The sequence below is a fragment of the Harmonia axyridis genome, chromosome 3, assembly GCF_914767665.1.
Source record: "Harmonia axyridis chromosome 3, icHarAxyr1.1, whole genome shotgun sequence".
NCBI classification, from domain to species: domain Eukaryota; kingdom Metazoa; phylum Arthropoda; class Insecta; order Coleoptera; family Coccinellidae; genus Harmonia; species Harmonia axyridis.
The window spans coordinates 14,599,190-14,618,200 of NC_059503.1; the positions used below are offsets into that span (position 1 = coordinate 14,599,190).

The 19,011-nt window shown below is 34.0% G+C and overlaps 1 protein-coding gene and 1 long non-coding RNA gene across 12 annotated transcripts in view; one reads left to right on the forward strand and one right to left on the reverse strand.

Annotated features, from left to right (window-relative positions):
* LOC123676192 (RNA-binding protein Musashi homolog Rbp6-like) overlaps window positions 1-14,417 on the reverse strand; it is a 35,908-nt gene extending 21,491 nt beyond the window's left edge. For 2 of the 10 annotated variants that reach the window (XR_006746869.1, XR_006746865.1), the window contains exon 1: window positions 226-368. The gene's annotated coding sequence lies outside the window, so the exon portion shown is untranslated. Of the gene's footprint in view, window positions 1-225; window positions 369-1,211; window positions 1,445-1,805; window positions 2,505-2,865; window positions 3,383-3,730; window positions 4,331-4,595; window positions 5,113-5,461; window positions 6,468-12,877; window positions 13,186-13,363; window positions 13,643-13,915; window positions 14,071-14,223 lie in introns of those variants that run through there. The other 8 variants (XR_006746864.1, XR_006746866.1, XR_006746867.1 and 5 more) reach the window with 8 other exon arrangements.
* On the forward strand, window positions 13,668-18,490 carry LOC123676193. Of its 2 annotated transcripts, XR_006746874.1 has the most exons (4): window positions 13,674-13,743; window positions 16,843-16,895; window positions 18,141-18,292; window positions 18,351-18,490. It is a non-coding gene; the product is annotated as an uncharacterized LOC123676193 (long non-coding RNA). The 2 variants fall into 2 exon arrangements; XR_006746873.1 differs by lacking the exon at window positions 16,843-16,895 and having other exon boundaries at window positions 13,668-13,743.
* The last annotated feature ends 521 nt before the right edge of the window (window positions 18,491-19,011 follow it).

Sequence of the window (19,011 nt, forward strand, 5' to 3'; positions counted from 1 at the left end):
GTGTCAGAATGTGACCTAACATACAATCGCTTAAAATTTCGAACTTTATTTTGATCCTTTAATTTATTCCACTAGTATATATCATTCGGTACTTGAAATTTCTACACCTGTGATTCTTGATGTTTTATCGAAAAATTTTACATAGGTACATACACAAAAAATCAACCTTATGATACGTAAATTTCAATTTGATCGAATTGCTAAAATGATCAAACCAATCCGTACCTTGGTTAAATAGAGGCCACTCAATGTTTTGTTGTTCTCCAAGGTTGTTCCCTCCAGGGTTGTTGCCTCCAGGGTAAGGACCTTGTGGAAGAGGTGGTGCAGGTGCAGCTTGAGTGCTTGATGCAGAGGGTGCAGGGGAAGGTATACTTAGCTTCTTCTTCTTGTCGACTCAAGATACGGGTCAAACCAATCCGTACCTTGGTTAAATAGAGGCCACTCAATGTTTTGTTGTTCTCCAAGGTTGTTGCCTCCAGGGTTGTTGCCTCCAGGGTAAGGACCATGTGGAAGAGATGGTGCAGGTGCAGCTTGAGTGCTTGATGCAGAGGGTGCAGGGGAAGGTATAGGTGGTTGTGCACTAGATACCATTGTAGGTTTTTGGTGAGGATACCTCAATATTAGAGGTGGAGCATCATTATATGTTGAATATACAGGAGGTGGATAAGGTAGTCGTATACCAGATGTCATTGTAGGTATATGGTGAGGATACCTATAGCCCGAAAATGGTAGTGGACGTTCAGTTTGAGTGCAGGTAGAGTGTGCAGGAATTGGAGGAGCACGAACACTAGATTGCATTATAGGTATTCGGTAAGGAGCTTGTCTATAGCTGGCTAATATAAGTGGAGGAGGTAAACGAGCACTAGCTGCCATTGTTGGAATTGCATACAGGGGAAAACCATAGCTTGGTGGTAATGGTGGAACAGGCCACATTTGCCCATAACCAGCCATAGCAGGCGATCGCGCTTGAGCTGCATCAAAGGGATATGGATATAGCCAAGCACTAGTTCCGGCTCGCATTTTCAATCCTGGATCTCGTCTCTTATAATGCTCATTTTTTGTGTTTCTGTCATCTTTAGGCTTTGCCCTTAAGCATTCAACCTGTTTCCTATTTATCATGTGGTAATGAATTTCAATGACGATATTTGCAAATTCTTTTCTATCGAAGATGATAAATCCGAAACCTCTATGCCTGTTTGTTTTGGTGTCCATCATCAATGAACACTCTTGAATGTTTCCAAATCGAGTGAAATAGTTCTTTAAGTCTGCTTCTGTTGTATTTTGACCTACTCCGCCGACAAAGACTTTTTTCTTTTGTTTTTCCGTTAAATTTCGATGATTAGGTGTCAGCTCCACATCGATTTCCCTGGCAGGCCTTTCCACCTCACCTGTGGAAGGTGGCTGGCTTCCTCCAGGCGTGTTATTTTCTATGGGGTCCATGTCGCTTTAATAAAAAACAATTCAATTTGAGCAATGTTTTGGCAGTTCATATTGAATAAATTTCATAAAATATATGATATAAAGGGTTTTCTCAACTCAGGTATGGACCAATTTTATAAAAAAAGAAAATTAATTAATAAGTGTCAGAATGTGACCTTACATACAATCGCTTAAAATTTCGAACTTTATTTTGATCCTTTAATTTATTCCACTAGTATATATCATTCGGTACTTGAAATTTCTACACCTGTGATTCTTGATGTTTTATCGAAAAATTTTACATAGGTACATACACAAAAAATCAACCTTATGATACGTAAATTTCAATTTGATCGAATTGCTAAAATGATCAAACCAATCCGTACCTTGGTTAAATAGAGGCCACTCAATGTTTTGTTGTTCTCCAAGGTTGTTCCCTCCAGGGTTGTTGCCTCCAGGGTAAGGACCTTGTGGAAAAGGTGGTGCAGGTGCAGCTTGAGTGCTTGATGCAGAGGGTGCAGGGGAAGGTATACTTAACTTCTTCTTCTTGTCGACTCAAGATACGGGTCAAACCAATCCGTACCTTGGTCAAATAGAGGCCACTCAATGTTTTGTTGTTCTCCAGGGTTGTTGCCTCCAGGGTAAGGACCTTGTGGAAGAGGTGGTGCAGGTGCAGCTTGAGCGCTTAATGCTCATTTTTTGTGTTTCTTTCATCTTTAGGCTTTGCCCTTAAGCATTCAACCTCTTTCCTATTTATCATGTGGTAATGAATTTCAATGACGATATTTGCAAATTCTTCCCTATCGAAGATGATAAATCCGAAACCTCTATGCCTGTTTGTTTTGGTGTCCATCATCAATGAACACTCTTGAATGTTTCCAAATCTAGTGAAATAGTTCTTTGAGTCTGCTTCTGTTGTATTTTGACCTACTCCGCCGACAAAGACTTTTTTCTTTTGTTTTTCCGTTAAATTTGGATGATTAGGTGTAAGCTCCACATCGATTTCCCTGGCAGGCCTTTCCACCTCACCTGTGGAAGGTGGCTGGCTTCCTCAAGGCGTGTTATTTTTTATGGGGTCCATGTCGCTTTAATAAAAAACAATTCAATTTGAGCAATGTTTTGGCAGTTCATATTGAATAAATTTCATAAAATATATGATATAAAGGGTCTTCTCAACTCAAGTATGGACCAATTTTATAAAAAAAGAAAATTAATTAATAAGTGTCAGAATGTGACCTTACATACAATCGCTTAAAATTTCGAACTTTATTTTGATCCTTTAATTTATTCCACTAGTATATATCATTCGGTACTTGAAATTTCTACACCTGTGATTCTTGATGTTTTATCAAAAATTTTTACATAGGTACATACACAAAAAATCAACCTTATTATACGTAAATTTCAATTTGATCGAATTGCTAAAATGATCAAACCAATCCGTACCTTGGTTAAATAGAGGCCACTCAATGTTTTGTTGTTCTCCAAGGTTGTTCCCTCCAGGGTTGTTGCCTCCAGGGTAAGGACCTTGTGGAAGAGGTGGTGCAGGTGCAGCTTGAGTGCTTAATGCTCATTTTTTGTGTTTCTGTCATCTTTAGGCTTTGCCCTTAAGCATTCAACCTGTTTCCTATTTATCATGTGGTAATGAATTTCAATGACGATATTCGCAAATTCTTCTCTATCGAAGATGATAAATCCGAAACCTCTATGCCTGTTTGTTTTGGTGTCCATCATCAATGAACACTCTTGAATGTTTCCAAATCTAGTGAAATAGTTCTTTGAGTCTGCTTCTGTTGTATTTTGACCTACTCCGCCGACAAAGACTTTTTTCTCTTGTTTTTCCGTTAAATTTGGATGATTAGGTGTCAGCTCCACATCGATTTCCCTGGCAGGCCTTTCCTCCTCACCTGTGGAAGGTGGCTGGCTTCCTCCAGGCGTGTTATTTTCTATGGGGTCCATGTCGCTTTAATAAAAAACATTTCAATTTGAGCAATGTTTTGGCAGTTCATATTGAATAAATTTCATAAAATATATGATATAAAGGGTCTTCTCAACTCAGGTATGGACCAATTTTATAAAAAAAGAAAATTAATTAATAAGTGTCAGAATGTGACCTAACATACAATCGAACTTTTTTTTGATTTTTAATTTATTCCACTAGTATATATCATTCGGTACTTGAAATTTCTACACCTGTGATTCTTGATGTTTTATCGAAAAATTTTACATAGGTACATACACAAAAAATCAACCTTATGATACGTAAATTTCAATCTGATCGAATTGCTAAAATGATCAAACCAATCCGTACCTTGGTTAAATAGAGGCCACTCAATGTTTTGTTGTTCTCCAAGGTTGTTGCCTCCAGGGTTGTTGCCCCCAGGGTAAAGACCTTGTGGAAGAGGAGGTGCAGGTGCAGCTTGAGTGCTTAATGCTCATTTTTTGTGTTTCTGTCATCTTTAGGCTTTGCCCTTAAGCATTCAACCTATTTCCTATTTATCATGTGGTAATGAATTTCAATGACGATATTCGCAAATTCTTCTCTATCGAAGATGATAAATCCGAAACCTCTATGCCTGTTTGTTTTGGTGTCCATCATCAATGAACACTCTTGAATGTTTCCAAATCTAGTGAAATAGTTCTTTGAGTCTGCTTCTGTTGTATTTTGACCTACTCCGCCGACAAAGACTATTTTCTCTTGTTTTTCCGTTAAATTTGGATGATAAGGTGTCAGCTCCACATCGATTTCCCTGGCAGGCCTTTCCTCCTCACCTGTGGAAGGTGGCTGGCTTCCTCCAGGCGTGTTATTTTCTATGGGGTCCATGTCGCTTTAATAAAAAACATTTCAATTTGAGCAATGTTTTGGCAGTTCATATTGAATAAATTTCATAAAATATATGATATAAAGGGTCTTCTCAACTCAGGTATGGACCAATTTTATAAAAAAAGAAAATTAATAAATAAGTGTCAGAATGTGACCTAACATACAATCGAACTTTTTTTTGATTTTTAATTTATTCCACTAGTATATATCATTCGGTACTTGAAATTTCTACACCTGTGATTCTTGATGTTTTATCGAAAAATTTTACATAGGTACATACACAAAAAATCAACCTTATGATACGTAAATTTCAATCTGATCGAATTGCTAAAATGATCAAACCAATCCGTACCTTGGTTAAATAGAGACCACTCAATGTTTTGTTGTTCTCCAAGGTTGTTGCCTCCAGGGTTGTTGCCCCCAGGGTAAAGACCTTGTGGAAGAGGTGGTGCAGGTGCAGCTTGAGTGCTTAATGCTCATTTTTTGTGTTTCTGTCATCTTTAGGCTTTGCCCTTAAGCATTCAACCTGTTTCCTATTTATCATGTGGTAATGAATTTCAATGACGATATTCGCAAATTCTTCTCTATCGAAGATGATAAATCCGAAACCTCTATGCCTGTTTGTTTTGGTGTCCATCATCAATGAACACTCTTGAATGTTTCCAAATCTAGTGAAAGAGTTCTTTGAGTCTGCTTCTGTTGTATTTTGACCTACTCCGCCGACAAAGACTTTTTCCTCTGGTTTTTCCGTTGAATTTGGATGATTAGGTGTCAGCTCCACATCGATTTCCCTGGCAGGCCTTTCCACCTCACCTGTGGAAGGTGGCTGGCTTCCTCCAGGCGTGTTATTTTCTATGGGGTCCATGTCGCTTTAATAAAAAACATTTCAATTTGAGCAATGTTTTGGCAGTTCATATTGAATAAATTTCATAAAATATATGATATAAAGGGTCTTCTCAACTCAGGTATGGACCAATTTTATAAAAAAAGAAAATTGATTAATAAGTGTCAGAATGTGACCTAACATACAATCGAACTTTATTTTGATCCTTTAATTTATTCCACTAGTATATATCATTCGGTACTTGAAATTTCTACACCTGTGATTCTTGATGTTTTATCGAAAAATTTTACATAGGTACATACACAAAAAATCAACCTTATGATACGTAAATTTCAATCTGATCGAATTGCTAAAATGATCAAACCAATCCGTACCTTGGTTAAATAGAGGCTACTCAATGTTTTGTTGTTCTCCAAGGTTGTTGCCTCCAGGGTAAGGACCTTGTGGAAGAGGTGGTGCAGGTGCAGCTTGAGTGCTTGATGCAGAGGGTGCAGGGGAAGGTATAGGTGGTTGTGCACTAGATACCATTGTAGGTATTTGGTGAGGATACCTCAATAGTAGAGGTGGAGCATCATTATATGTTGAATATACAGGGGGTGGATAAGGTAGTTGTATACGAGATGTCATTGTAGGTATATGGTGAGGATACCTATAGCCCGAAAATGGTAGTGGACGTTCAGTTTGAGTGCAGGTAGAGTGTGCAGGAATTGGAAGAGCACGAACACTAGATTGCATTATAGGTATTCGGTAAGGAGCTTGTCTATAGCTGGCTAATATAAGTGGAGGAGGTAAACGAGCACTAGCTGCCATTGTTGGAATTGCATACAGGGGAAAACCATAGCTCGGTGGTAATGGTGGAACAGGCCACATTTGCCCATAACCAGCCATAGCAGGCGATCGCGCTTGAGCTGCATCAAAGGGATATGGATATAGCCAAGCACTAGTTCCGGCTCGCATTTTCAATCCTGGATCTCGTCTCTTATAATGCTCATTTTTTGTGTTTCTGTCATCTTTAGGCTTTGCCCTTAAGCATTCAACCTGTTTCCTATTTATCATGTGGTAATGAATTTCAATGACGATATTTGCAAATTCTTCTCTATCGAAGATGATAAATCCGAAACCTCTATGCCTGTTTGTTTTGGTGTCCATCATCAATGAACACTCTTGAATGTTTCCAAATCTAGTGAAATAGTTCTTTAAGTCTGCTTCTGTTGTATTTTGACCTACTCCGCCGACAAAGACTTTTTTCTTTTGTTTTTCCGTTAAATTTGGATGATTAGGTGTCAGCTCCACATCGATTTCCCTGGCAGGCCTGCCACCTCACCTGTGGAAGGTGGCTGGCTTCCTCCAGGCGTGTTTTTTTCTATGGGGTCCATGTCGCTTTAATAAAAAACAATTCAATTTGAGCAATGTTTTGGCAGTTCATATTGAATAAATTTCATAAAATATATTATATAAAGGGTCTTCTCAACTCAGGTATAGACCAATTTTATAAAAAAAGAAAATTATTTAATAAGTGTCAGAATATGACCTAACATACAATCGAAATTGCTTAATATACTAGTGGAATAAATTAAAGGATCAAAATAAAATTCGATATTTTTATCGGTTTTTCAATTGGCTGTATTTTCTATAACAATGGTCGTATCTCAATTTGTAAAGGAGCTTTTTGAAGCTTGAAGTTTATAGTTTTGTAAAACGCATACTTGAGTTTGATGGTTTCCTCGATATTTTCAATTCAGCGCTTGATTATCCAAAAAGCCTCCAAAAGCCCTTTTTTATCAACTTTTCCAATTTATTGTAGAGAACGCAGAATATTTTTTCCTGAAAATACCATAGCTATTTCTTGTAGAGAATTCATTCAAGATTTCAAAACAGTCCCTAAATTTTCTGTGCAAACATTGAGTGGTGAGATATTGATAGTTAAAGACAAAAAGGTCCTTTTCAATTCAAAGTTCTATATTTCAGAGAGAAATGCTCGTATCGAAATTTTGAAAAGAGGATATTAAAGCTGAATGAACAAGTTATCTCATCCATACAGTGGTTAAGTTGGAAAAACATTTTCCAAGTCTGTAGGCCAAAAACATAATCTGAAAAAATTTCGCAGAAATTTTAGACACTGTATTCATTAGGATTGAGCGGAACACATTGCTTGGAAAATTTTGTTATCATGAGATCTCTAAACTATAAACATCAAGCTTCAAAAATTTCTTTTTCAAATTGAGATACGACCATTGTTATCGAAAATACATCCATTTGAAAAACCGCTTAAAATTTCGAACTTTATTTTGATCCTTTAATTTATTCCACTAGTATATATCATTCGGTACTTGAAATTTCAACACCTGTGATTCTTGATGTTTTACATACACAAAAAATCAACCTTATAATATGTAAATTTCAATTTGATCGAATTGCTAAAATGATCAAGTGTTCTGTGAACGCGATCATTTTTCTATCGACACGAAGACTTTCATTTAGAAGAAACAATGAAAGTGTTAATTCGGACAATCAAAGAGATTATAGGGAGCTTGCTAGATTCGTCGCTACGTAAGTCGAAGATTTTTAGAAGTTTATAGATCTTTCCCTGTTGTCCTTTTTTTGTGATTTATCGAAAACAAGTTTCAGAATTATTTAATTGATTAATATTATATATATATATATTGATCTAGCCGACCTACACCAAAAGGGCACGAGGCGTCACTGGTAGACATGGTTTATTATTCCATAAAATAATATAATATGAAATATCAATTATAGCTTCAGATAGGAATTATCGACGATAATCAATATCCCCTATCAAAGTACCATCTATATAATCTGATATATCTAACAAATGACAAAGTAAAAATTATTGAAAATGAAAAGAATTATAACAGAAATAGAAATAGTACAGTCCTCTCCTAAACGAGAAGATCGAAATCTATTATCTTCAAATATTTCAGTATAACTATCTCAAAAACGGATCGAGTAATATTACCACAACAGGTACAACAATGAAATTTATAGTGAATCAATATTTGAAAGACTTCATTTTGGATATTGATAATAAATCCACTTTTGTTTGAGGCCGTTCCTATTACAACTGTCAAAATTACTATTACTACTTCAATAGTAATTCACCTAACAAGTCCGGAAAATAGGGTTTTTTTGGACGAATAGACAAAATTCCAGGACAAGCGTAAGCGATTCACAAAAATGAAAGTAAGCTGACATTTTATGCGGGCGAGAAGGCATTCAAAAAATTATTAGTGTTGTTCCTCTATGATTCTAAGGGGTAGAAAAAGCCTGCCCTCAAACTTGTTTCGCATAAACTTTTTCTTTATTCATAATAATAATAAGAATATTAGTTTTGGTTAGACTGATCCATTTTTTTCTGAAATTCATGTTTTGTGTGAATGTAACAAAAATAAACAATTATAAACTTTTCACAGATTAAAAACTATTTTTTGAGCGCCTTCTTTAGGAGGTTTTAACTAAGCAAAGAGAGCCTCAAAAAAAGTTTATATGATAGACCCACCCTATATTTTGACAAGTAATCACTCCCTGAATTTTCTCGCTACTATTCATGTACACCCTGTATAATTTTTCAAAACTTCAGAAAGAATATATAACTCAAATTATAAACAAAAAATACTATAAGAAAATATAATAAAATGTTCGAAACTGGGGGGCGCTGTTTAATATATTGTCACAGGCGAATAACTACCGTCAACTACAGATGATTAAATGTTTACTTTTCAAGTGCAACAAATGAATATATAATAAATCGATTTCCCCACCAATATTTGAAAGAGTCTTATCACACGCCCCACTGATTAAGCCAATACCGGCCACAACTGACACTTATTTCAAATAAAATTAATTATAGTTTCACATAGAAGTAGATGATAAAATATTTGTTCTAATAACTACTGCCATATTTTTTTCCATTATGACCCTTTCGAATGGAAAGATTTCATTAAAACCAACCTGAAATTTTCATTAGATTTGAAATATGAGAAATTCATATTTTGATGAAATAATAACAATAATTTCACTTTATTCCTTTCCTCATTTGATTTCGATATTCTGTTTCAATTTTCTACGTTTACACGATAAAGGGAGTGATGAATATCCAAAAATTAAAAAAAAACAAATAATTGAAATTCGATATTATATAACTTACGATTTATACATTTCTAGAGCTTACTCATTATTCGAAATATTGTCGTATAATGGTCATGGAACTATCACTGAATATTTTTTTTTACATCCTAGCATTTGAAAATATTCAATTTACAATTTTGATTTATTCAAACCCCCCAACAAGAAATCAATGATCTTTAGAGAAAAAATATTAGATCAATCTATAAGTAAAAATTATTCAGCTGAATGCAAGGATATGAACCACATCCTCTTCTATTTTTCATTTGAAATAGTTGGCGTAAAATAAAATTCTGTCTGTGTTGCGCAACTTCGGTAAGTGTAGAAAGAAGTAAATAATTTGAGATTTGCTTGAACCGCCGCATTCGCCATTTATTGTCCTCTACTGTCTGTCACTTACTTCTAAAATTTAAATGTTATTTTATGGCGTATAGTTCTTTGAGTCACTTATTTCTAATTGACACAATAGTGTCAATTAGAAATAAGTAAACTATACGCCATAAAATTTTATTTTGTGTCAATTAGAAATAAGTGACTCAAAGAACTATACGCCATAAAATAACATTTAGATACCTAGAACATATTCATCAATTCACAAAGAAAAAACAATAAAAGCAAAATAAGAAAAAATTTGTACTTACTACGATCGAGAATTGTGTACTACTGGAGAGATTCAAACTTTATGTATATTTGAGAAGCTTACTACTGGTACTACTCAACTACAAGTAGGTAAGTGTTTACTTTTCAGGTGCAACAATGAGTTTATATAGTTAATAAATTTCCCCCACCAATAATGAAAGACTCTTTTCACACTCCCCCAGGCGCGTATCCAGGCCCCACTTTTGAGGGGGGGGGGTGAATTTTAGACTTTCAAAATACTGAAAATGTGAACCCCAGACGCTTCCACAATTTGGGGACGTAATTTTTTGTGCCGTTCATTAATATGGATTTCACAAAAATGTATTGAAGGTGAATTTTTTGGTGATCTTGTAATTAGGGGGGAAAGACGTTACCCCAGTTCCCTTCCCCCCTGGATCCGCGACTGCACTCCCCCACCCTTGTTCAAAGGCAGTACCGACCACAACTGATACTTATCTCAAAGAAAAATAATTATAGTTCTACTCAGAAGTAGATACTAAAATATGTGTTCCAATAACTACTGACATATTTTTCTTAATATAACCCTTTCGAATCGAAAAATTTTATTGAAACACACCTGAAATTTTCACAGCTTGGGATTTGAAATATAAGAAATTAATATTTGGATACCTATTCAAAAAAAGGCGCAATTTCAACTAAGTAAATATTTTTATAATAAGTTTTGTTGATTATTATTCTTATAGAGAAGCTTATGAGAAATTGGGAACTAGCACCTCTGCTGATTCAAAAAAAAAAAATATCACGAAATCCTTTTAAGAATCCCATACATTCCATTTATGTTTAAAAGCTACATCAAGATATAATTTCACAAAGATGTCGAAAGCGGACACAAATATAGTGGAGAAAACGACGAATATGACAGATTTCTCGGATCATTAAAAAAAAAATTTCATAAGGATGGTGCTGCAAACACTTCATTTTCGAGAATCAGAATGTTGAAGTTTGGTTTTTTGTGATTTTCAATCGATAATAATAATAAATAATTTCGTTAAACTGGTATACCTAATTATAACAAAAAAGTTGGACTACGAGAAACACTTTATTATATCTCGAAAACAAAGCGTTTTCGGGCCCATGTTAATAGGCCTTTCTTTTAATGATTATCCAAGGAATCTCTCATTTTCATTTGCACCTCCATTTTGGGAATATCCTGTATATGGCTCGAACGGTTGTTTTTTGAGTTATCTGATATCACCCGCAATCCAAGTTCCAAAGTATATGATGTCGACGAAAAGCTGTCTGCAGTTTGCAGACTCGACTATAATGGACAGTTTTTAACTTTTTTGCGTCCTTGGTACATGAATAGCTATTATATTGTGTAGTATGATGGCTCGAATGTTGAATTTACCATATGAAATCATGAAAATGCAATTATGGAAATCTACTGTTATTGCACCGAGGATATATTTCTAATTTTTTCATTAATTATTATTTTCAGATATCAATACAATTCCATCATTTTTGAATTTATGTCAAAAATACTGATATACTTCATTTTTGACAGATCGATTTGTTCAATTTCTCGAAAAAATCGCGATTTCAATACAGTCAAAAAAAAATGAGTTATGGGTCATGGGTTATGAAATAACAATAAGAATAAATAAATTTATTAATCGACAAAAGTACAATTACATCTAAATTTTTACCAATCTATTTCATGAAAGAGCAAGTTTTCAAAAATAATGATAGTTAAAGTTTTTGCTTTCAACAAAATGACATCTCATCAAAATTCGTAGAAAACTACTTGGTTTTCTGAGAATTGTTGTTAGGGTCATTATTATTATAACATCGTAATTCAATTTCATTCTTAGACCTAAGTTGAACTCTCAGGTACTATTTCTTAGCCATTTCTGTTATTTGAAATGTTAAAGATATGACTTCACAAAAGAGTCAAACTTTCTCATTTTGAATTTCGAAAAATGGTTACTATAATTTTAGTCATAGAAGTCATTAACTGTGTTAATTGTGTTTATTGAAGAAATATTGTACATACAATTGGTGAACCCCTGTCGTGTCTATATACTTTTCAGCATACACTTCCGATCTTTGGTAACTGCTTAATCGAATGGATAATAGAATGTGTTTGTCCAAATTTATGATTTACAACGCTCCCGGTTGAAATGGTTTTTGGGTAGGATGAATTTCTTTAAATAAATGTCATTTGAAGAGAATACTGGAAGAACGGAGGTAAGACCTGACTTTTATGATCGACTGCGTTCTTCTAGTGTTCACTTTCAAAACCTCAATCATATAAATTCATTCATTTCGAAATCCTTAGGTCTTCCAAAGACCCTTCAATTGTTCAATTTATGAAAAATTGAAATATCTCAAAAACGGTAAGCTTCAAGCATATGAAAGCACACTCTGTGTACTAATGGAATCTAATGATGTCAGTGATGGAACAGCCTGTATATGAAAACGCAGACAAATTTTCATTGGTTCAATTATAAAATTTTAATTTTCAATATGACGATTTGAAAATTCGAAAAAACAATTGTCATTACTTATTACACAGATTGAAGTTTTCACTTCTTTCCTACTGCTGACATATGTTTTTCTTCCGATAAATTCATTATTTCAGTATAAACGACGGAATTGAATGACAATTTTTAAATTTAATACATTTATTTTTGGAAATTTTCTATGCAGAACAAGTCAGATTGCAATTCATTAAGCAGAGTTCATTTCGAATAGTCATTACTTCTTTAATGAGAATACTGTCAATGGACTAATCATAAGTCTGAATACGTTGTATCTGATGGCTATTTAATATAATTCCCACATCTTCATTCAGGAATATATCAGAAATAATAATTGGCAGTTCTACCTAGTGCATTTACTGAGACATTTCGATGTTTTTGCACTACAAATTTTGAACCAGGGGAGATAGACCAAATCTAGCAGAGTCTCTCATTTGAAAGTGTCCATCCTCAATAACACAACAACGAATCAGAATTTGTGAAAACACTCGATTTTTGATGACAGGGGGACATGATCTGGGATACAAAGCTTGTTTCTACTAGCAACCTCCTGGAGAGGGTTGCAACCCCATCAAGAATTTGAATAGAGGAAGTGGGAAGTTTTGTAGCATAAATGGATACATGGATTCAAATTTGTACGAACCTGCAGTTTGTGTTCTATAAAGTGAATATTCATAAAGTTACAGGGCGTTTTATCAGAAATAATTTTGGTATTCATTTCTTTTATTAATTTATTTAAAATAATCAGTTCCAGTGGTTTGACTGAGATATTCTTCAATTACTAAAAGTTGAAAAAAGCGAATAAGTCGATCCTGTCAAAAAGGACGAAAAAATCTATATTAATTCGCATATTACTCTCAAGAAGCTGGATTTTTGTACAGGTCATCAAAAATGCTGTGTAAACTTAATACCTAATGAAGAAGATGATTATTTTTCATTGAAATGAATCTTGAGTGTCAATTATTCATTTATTATGTGAAAAAATATTACCTGCGTTGCTGGATCTTTTAAAATGGTGAGATCTGTGACTCTTCCAAATTGCTGGAAATGTTTCAGCAGCGATTCCTCGGAGGTTTCACAGTCTATCCCATTGATTATTAGCACACTAGTGCTAGGTCCTGGTGAAGGGGTCGATTGGCTTGTGGAAGGTGGCTGGCTTCCTCCAGGCCGTTCCACCTTAACTGTGGAAGGTTCTGCTTCATTCTTCATTTCAACTCCTGCTGAGTTATTTTCTATGGTTCCTTTAGTTTCCATGTCGATAAACCATGTCTATGTACAATTCAATTTGAGACATGTTTTCAAAACGTTTTGGCAGTTCATATTGAATAAATTTCATAAAATATATGATACAAAGTGTCTCCTCAACTCAGGTATGGACCAATTTTATAAAGAAATAAAATTAATAAATAAGTGTCAGAATGTGACCTTACATATATAATTGAAATTGCTGAATATTACAACTATAAACACAACAAAAATTTGTTCATTATTTTCCATAATCAACAAAAAATCTGAGCCACTCTGAAATATTCTTTTACCTACCGCTCAGCTCGGACCAACAAATAACTTAGTTGTCTCACTAGGTATGCTAGGTCCTTTATGGTCTGAGTTTTTAAAGTTCTGAGGGTCTGGGATGGCTCTCCATATCAAGCCCTGCGGTTGGGTTATTTCTTTCGGTACCTTCAGTTTCCATACCGCTGAAATGAAAATCAATTTTAGTCATGTTTCCAAAATAAATATCTATATTTAATACATTTTTAACAACGTGTAACTTAAATAAACATTCGAACATAATAATAAAATGACAGTGTTCAAAGTAAACAAGTGTAAAATCAAAAGAAAAATCCTACCGATATATATAATATATAAATTGCACTTCAATTTTTGTTTGTTCGCAAACTCCATATCTCGATTCCATCGCCTGAATTCCACAGCCACCGACTGCGGTCTAGACTTATCAGATCTCACCTTTTTTTATAGCCATATGTTGAAAATTATTTATATCATTCTCATTGATACCGATACCCATCTGAGCATCGAAAAATAATTTGTTGGTTTGGTGAATTTATTTTCAAAGGTTCAGTGAGGAAGTTTAAAAAACTCCACACTTTTTCATAAAAAGTATTTTAAAAAGGAAAAAATGTATTTTAAGTGTAATTATTCTTTATGGATTCAAATTTCAATCCAATAGATGATTTAGGATAAGTGGAATGAAATAAAGAATAAACGTGCTCAACTGAATTCTAATGAATAAATGATAAAATATATGAATTGAATTCAGGTTTAGAACCTTCTGCTGAGTTTTGACTACATATAACGCTCGAATATTTCGTTTTTTTTTTATTGATATGATTGAATTGAACAACCGAATTATGCGAATGAACAATTATTTTAAATTCGAATAAATGTTACAGATATTCACGATGCAAAGATGTTTAAGATCAGTGATTTTGATGAAAAAGATCATTAGTGGAATTTGTTTGAATCGGAAGAATTATTTAATTCGTTATTCCAGTAAATTTGTTTTTTTTTGTCTAAGATTATCGAGTAAAATAATCGGATGATACAGATGATCTATAATTAAATTCGAATGCTCCCACTCCCAATACTAGATAATTGGATATAAAAAATGAAGAATATTATAAAATAATGGAATATTGTATGAAATAATAAAACTTCTTATATTTCTCAAAAAGGATCAGTTGGAAGTGATGAAATGGAATTGTTTTCTTATTTTGCATTCCATTCTGAGGAATCAACATTCTGATTAGAGAATTGAAAAGAAAATAATCCAGAACCCCAAGAGGCAATAAAATTCGGCAACGTAATGCCCGCCACTCACGAGGCGTTTTCTCGAGACTTTGGAAGCCAGGCACCCAAGAGATTCCAGTCGGGCAGTCGTGCGGCCATGTCCCGAGCTGCCCGACTGTAAAATGATCCGAACGCTCGAACATGGGTGCCTCATGAGTGGCCGCCCTTTAGTGAATGTAGACAAGCCTGATGAGTGCATGTTTTTTTTTAACGTCAATAACTCATAAACAGCACTATGAGGGGATCACGCCAAATCTGGATATTTATGAGTATAATGTATAATGCGGTATCTTTGGAGGTTTTTGATGTTTATTAAATTTGTCGATATTCCTACTGTTGTAGCTGACTGAATTACATCTAATTCGGTAATTTCTACACATGTAATTTTTGTTGATCAAGCTTGAAATGCCGCTCTTGAATTTTCAAACTGCAGCTTGATTTTTCGGGAACATAACTATTCGGATGTCGTTCTCATCAGTTACTCTTAGGGCGAAAAAAAATGAAAAGTAAGCGTTTATTCAGAACATCCTAATAAGTCCGAATAAATCGTTGACAGCCATGAATGCTCAGATGTTGCCTGATTTTCTCTGAGAAAAAACTGTTGAGGACTGTTGTTGGACGAGTAATTAATGTTTTGAAGCTCTTTAAGTTGATTTCAATTGATATCCTAAGTCCCTAAACCAAAAAAAAAATCATATTGATGAATTGTTCTCATTGAATCAAGGAACAACCTCCATTAAACTAATGAAATGTTCAGTATTAGAATGATGACTGACTTTTCCAAAATCACATCCAGCCGTTTATAATAAAGGACCAAATCCTAAACAATACCTCTCTGATTCTGATGATTCCTTTTTTGTCATTTTTCATAAAATGATTTGTAGACCACTTTAGTATATCTACAGATCTATTTTTAAATACTATATTTATTGTACCTACGTTACTTACATAATGTGATAGGTATTACCCAGTGTCAAAAAAATGCTTGAAAAATGAAAAATTATAGAGATTAATTCAATTAATTTGGGGTATTCGAATCCATCAATGGATTCTCCTGTAGGATGTTTTTGTTTCATGTTAATATATCCAATGATAAAGATGTCATCAGAACTCTCCATTTCACGCCATTTTCCTATTTCCTCTTATAGCTTGAAAACAGTTGAATTGATGAGGTTGCGGTTTTCAACAAAATAGTTCTCTTAAAAATCAAGCTCGAAAATTTGCCTTTCATTTTTTCCAGCTCAAAGGGGTTCTGAAATCCCCTCACTAGAAAATGAATTTGGGACATCTAATTCATACTACTGCTGATCCCTTTTAATGTGTAGATATTATCTTTAGGAACTTCTCACTATCAATTTCAATGAGTCAGTTTGATAGCTTCGACTGCTAGGGTCATTAGTCGTGTGAATTAAAGCTCATTTGGGATACACTAATCACTTCATTCTTTTGCTGTATATGGGCAAAAATAAAATTATCATTCTCTTAAAATAAGAACATGAATGTGTAGATATAAAATGAAAAAATAATAAAATATATGATTCACTACATAGTTCGAAGATGGGATGGACATAAAATGTTCGTCCAAATAACTATACTGCCGAATATTTCTGAATTATATCCTTTTCGGTTTTTATTATAACTAACAGAATTGTTTACAGCTATGGATTTGTGAGATATGAAATCCAAAATTCGAAAAATAAGAAAGTAATAAGTAAGTACAAGAAATCAGGAGCTTTTGAGCACTTTTTCATGTATGTGTAAGTATGTCCCTGGAATCCACATAAATTTAACACATGATTTAATAAGTCACAGTCTTGACTGACAGATGGCATTACCAGTTCCATAATACTTTTTTCCCTTAGTACCTACAGGTCCGCTGCTAAGGAATTATTATTATTATTCACTCAATAACATGGGTCGTTGCGGCTCTGTTAGCCTTTCAGGAACTTCCAGGAACCAATTCGATATTTTGTTCTTAATCCTACCTATTCTTACAAACCCAGGGAGGCCGTCGATACGACATTAATCTGAGAACTCAAAAAATTGGTTTCGGATGGTCGGATGGTTCAATACTCAATGCTATTAACTAACTTCTTAATCCAGGATGAACTCCGTTTTGCTTCTTCGTCTTCTTATTTTCATAAATTATACGAAAAAATTTGAAATATTTTATTCATTTCACTTACAATAGAGATGTAACAATGACAATAACAAGAAAATATAATATACTTAAAAATCTACATCTACACAAATCAGTAAATTTTTTTAAATACATATAATAATTCTCTATATTTTTCATTACTTTATTATAATATAAATATTTTTTCAGATCTTATTTATTATAAGGCCATTGATCACTATCAGCTTTGGATATTAAATTGAATTTATAAAAATTACTTCTACCTATACTAGAAACGGTCCTACAAAATGTTTTGGCAAGAGTCATGTGTCCTACAGATCCAACACAAATACTTATTGAATTCGAAAGAAATAAAAATTGTTAAAAGTGTGGATAGAAACTGAAATCCAGAATAAGCAAATATGAACTTTGAATTAAAACACACGTTAAATATCAGTTTCTTTCAAAATTTTTCTGTCAAATAACAGATAAGCTTCGTTAAGTAAAATCGATATAATTAAGCACAAGTGAACGGTTTGCTAAACCTCTGAATAAATCATTGAATATAAGGAGAACTTTTATAATATTCAGAGTGCTAATGAAATTTTCGATAGTCGATGTGATTTTTTAAGAATCTTATCTTCTATCTGAGGATAGAATGCTTATATTATTATCTAAAATTGATAGTTTTATCGAGTCATTAAAGTTATAATTTTTATATATAAATTATTGTAATGAATGGAAAAACTGTTGACTTGTCCTTAAAATCATGAAATACCTAATTTAGATAGAATCTACAGGAAGATATTTACAATAAAATCATGAGCAAATTTTCAGGAGAATATTCAAAATCATTTTCTTGATAAATATGTCAAATCCATTATATCTGTCCATTGGAATTCTGGGGAAGGTGGAAGAGGTGCACTTTGGATGCTCTGGCTGGGTGATTGAGGAGGTGCACTAACACCAGGTGCCATTGTTGGCATTAGGTAAGGTGAAAATCTATAGCTGACTAATGGTGGATAAGCTCCATATATTCCCCCATAGGCAGTCATATCAGCTGATTGTACTTGAGTTGCAGCAACTGCATGGAAATGAGCGTGTGAAACAGGATATGGGGTGGCAGCAGTCCAAACACCAGGGGCTGCAGCATTATGAAGTCTCATTCCTTGGCCTCTCATCATCGAACGATTATCTTTATATGGGTTTCTAGCAGCAAGAGTCCCTTTAGGCTGCAACACTTGAGAAATGTGAGAAAGCAACGAATCCGAACCCCTTTGTCCTCTGTAAACATTGAAAATTTGAGATTACTTACATATAATACTTGCGAAATTAATTTTTGTTAAAACATCTATAAGTATGCGAATTTTGGCTGAAATATTATCAAAATGCATAACCTGCAGAACTTAGGTTTCCAATGTGAATAGAAAATTTTCAAGAAATTATTTCTCATCGAGTTAAATGTTTCCGTTATATGAGAAAATCATACAAGGTACTGTTCACCATTTATCCGGCCTAGTAAGCCTCCAATCTCGGAGATACCAGCCCATACCATGATGCCTGGTAATTACCACCCTGAGCATTACACTGAGGCTGGACCGACCCAGTTGGACAAGCCGAAATATGAAATGCATTGTTTTAAAGCAATATGCACACATCAGGCTGGTTGGGAAGCTTGTACCTGGGTCAAATGTTGACAATGCATTTT